This window comes from Neofelis nebulosa, chromosome 3, assembly GCF_028018385.1.
Source record: "Neofelis nebulosa isolate mNeoNeb1 chromosome 3, mNeoNeb1.pri, whole genome shotgun sequence".
Lineage (NCBI taxonomy): Eukaryota > Metazoa > Chordata > Mammalia > Carnivora > Felidae > Neofelis > Neofelis nebulosa.
This window is the reverse complement of record NC_080784.1, coordinates 175,774,490-175,777,803: the sequence shown is the minus strand read 5'-3', so window position 1 is coordinate 175,777,803 and position 3,314 is coordinate 175,774,490.

Here is a 3,314-nt window from a genome sequence, read left to right as displayed (position 1 = left end):
GATATTGGGCCTGATCAGAATAGGTGCGGCAGGAATAGGGACTCGCTCTAAGGTGCCAAGAGGGCGAGGGTGACAGGAGAGACAAAAACATGAACTTTGCAGTCAGGTCTTGAGCAAGTGGTTAACTTCTCCATGCTTCAGTTTCCTCTTCTATACAAATTCAGTCTCATAATATCATGAGCACCTACCTTAGAGGATAGTGATGAGGATTAAGGACAATAATGTAACTTTAAAGTAGACAAAGCTTTCTTAAATAGCACACACAAGGAATTGGCCACAAGAGAAAAGGTGGTAAATTGGACTTCATCAAAATCAAGAACTTGTTTTTAAAGTTTTTGATTATTTTTTTTTCTACGTTTATTAATTTTTGAGAAACAGAGTGAGACGAAGCGTGAGTGGGGGAGGGGCAGAGACAGAAGGAGACACAGAATGGAAAGCAGGCTCCAGGCTCTGAGCCAGCGGTCAGCACACAGCCTGATGCGGGGCTCGAATCCACAAACTGTGAGATCATGACCTGAGCCGAAGTCGGACGCTCAACCGACTGAGCCACCCAGGCGCCCCAAAAGTTTTAATTTTCATTCCAGTATAGCTAACATACAATGTTATATTAGTTTCAGGTGTGCAATATAGTGATTCAACAATTCTTTACTTTGCTCAGTGCTCATGATGATAGGTGTTTTCTTAATCGCCTTCATCTATTTCACCCATTGCCCCACCCACCTCCCCTTGATGGTAACCATCAATTTGTTCTCTGGAGTTGAATCTGTTTCTTGGCTTGTCTTTCTTTTTGTCCTTTGCTTCTTTGTTTTGTTTCTTAAATTCCACATATGAGTGAAATCATATTGTATTTGTCTTTCTCTGACTGACTTATTTCATTTAGCACAATATACTCTAATTCCATCCATGCCGTTGCAAATAGCAATATTTCATTGTTTTTTATGACTGAATAATATTCCATGGTGTGTGTGTATGTATATATATATATATATGTATATGTATACATATATACACACGTGTATACATATATGTATACACACACACACACACACACATACTAAGCTTTTTTATCCATTCATCAGTTGATACACACTTGGGCTGCTTCCATTTTGGCTATTATAAATAATGCTTCAGTAAACATAAGGGTGCATGTATCCCTCTGCACTCGTGTTTTTGTTTTTTAGGGGTAAATACCCATTAATACGATGTTGGATCATGCGGTAGTTCTATTTTTAACTTTCTGAGAAAACTCTGTACTGTTATTCACGGCGGCTGCACCAGTTTGCACTCCCACCAACAGTGTAAGAAAGTTCCTTTTTCTCCACATTCTTGCCAAGACTTGTTTCTTGTGTTTTTTATTTTAGCCATTCTGAGTGGTGTGAGATGATATCTCATTGTAGTTTTCATTTATATTTCCCTGATGATGAGTGACGTTGAGCATCTTTTCATACGTTTGTTGGCCATCTGGATGTCTGCTTTGGAGAAATGTCTGTCTGTTGTCATCTGTCCACTTTTTAATTGGATTATTTGGTTTTCGGGTGTTGAATTGTATCAGTTCTTAATATATTTTGGATACTAACCCTTTATTGGATATGTCATTTACAAATATCTTCTCCCATTCAGTAGGTTGCCTTTTAGCTTCATTGATCATTTCCTTTGTTGTGCAGGTTTTATTTTGATGTAGCCCCAGTACTTTACGCGTCTTCTATTTCTCTTGCCTTAGGAGACATATCTAGAAAAATGTTGCTGTAGCCAATCTCGGAGAAATTACTGTTTGTGCTCTCTTCTAACATTTTTATGGTTTCTTGTCTCACGTTTAGGTCTTTAATTCATTCTGAGTTTATTTTTGTGTATGGTGTAAGGAAATTAAGAACTTTTATTAACTATAAGATATCATCAGCAGAGTGAAAAGTAAAGTGTGGTAGATTGTATTTTCCATAATATTTCCTAGATGATATGCTCATTTAGAACCTTTGGCATGGTCCCATCAAGGTCTATGTATCAGGTCTCTTCCTTGAACCTGGATGGACCTCTGTGGCTGTTTGACTAATTCAATATGGCAGAAGCAATGCCATCGCACATTTAAGGCTAGAGCATAAAAAAACAAAAACAAAAAAAACATACAGTTTCCACCTCTCTTGGGATATTCACCCTTGGAACTCAACTACCATGCTATGAAGAAATAGAAGCCATATGAAAAAGCCCATTTGGATAGGAACCAAGGCCTCCATCACTCAGCTCAGCTGACAGTCCACATCAGCTTACATGAGTGAGCCATCTTGGGAGAAAATGTTCCATTTATATAAAGTTCAAGAACAGGCAAAACTAAACTATGGTGAGAGAGGTCAGAATAACACCTGCCATGGAAAAGTTAAAGGTATTGTCTGGGAAATGGGAATGAAGGAGTCTGAGTGTTGGAAATATGTTGTATCATGATCTGAGTGGTGGTTATGCAGGTGCATACATCTATAAAAATTCATTGAGACTCACACTGTATAATAAAGATTTATGTACCTTACTGCATGTTATATATCAATCAATACTGTTCAGTGCAAGTAAATCACAAAGCACAGTGTCTGACATATAGTAAATGTTCAGTAAATGTTTGATAACATGAACCCAGATGCTTCGCACAGTAGTCAGTTGCTATTAAAGAGTAGCAAAGAACCCATAGCCCTGTGCTTTCCAGTGGGGTGCAGTGTATTTCCTGAGAGTTTGAGTTCTCTGAGTTGAATGTGACTGGAACAAGGGGGAATATGGAAGAAGCAATCTGATCATTTTGTCTTCTCAGGTCCAGGTTTGATAAAGCTCCGAGGCAAATCTTTCTTATTCCCAAGTGAACTATCAGCAGTACAGGTCCAAGGAAGAGTAAACACAAAATAGACTTATGTTTTAACAACCCTAGGACTGGGTCTGAGGTAATAAAATGGCCACGATAAATGTAATGTCTGTTAACAAAATGCCTTCCCCAGGGTTACCTTTCCTCAGAAAACAAACAAAATTACATGAGCTGGTGCATTTCACAGGGAATGTGACCAGGTAAACTGCCCAGCAGATAATCTGAAAATGAAATTGACTGGAGAAAGTGTCAACACAGATGAACTGGTTTGAGAAGGGTCCTTTGTCATAGTTCAGAAGGAAGCTATGATTACCAAAGCAGCCATCAACAACAGAGAGGAACTCATGTCCACGCGGATTAGAGGAAATTTACCAGTTTCTCAAGTGAGGGTTGGATAATGGTAGTTGACATATTACCAAACTCTAATTTCTATAGGAAATGTTCATCATTTAATCTATTTTTGATCTTCCCAGCAAAC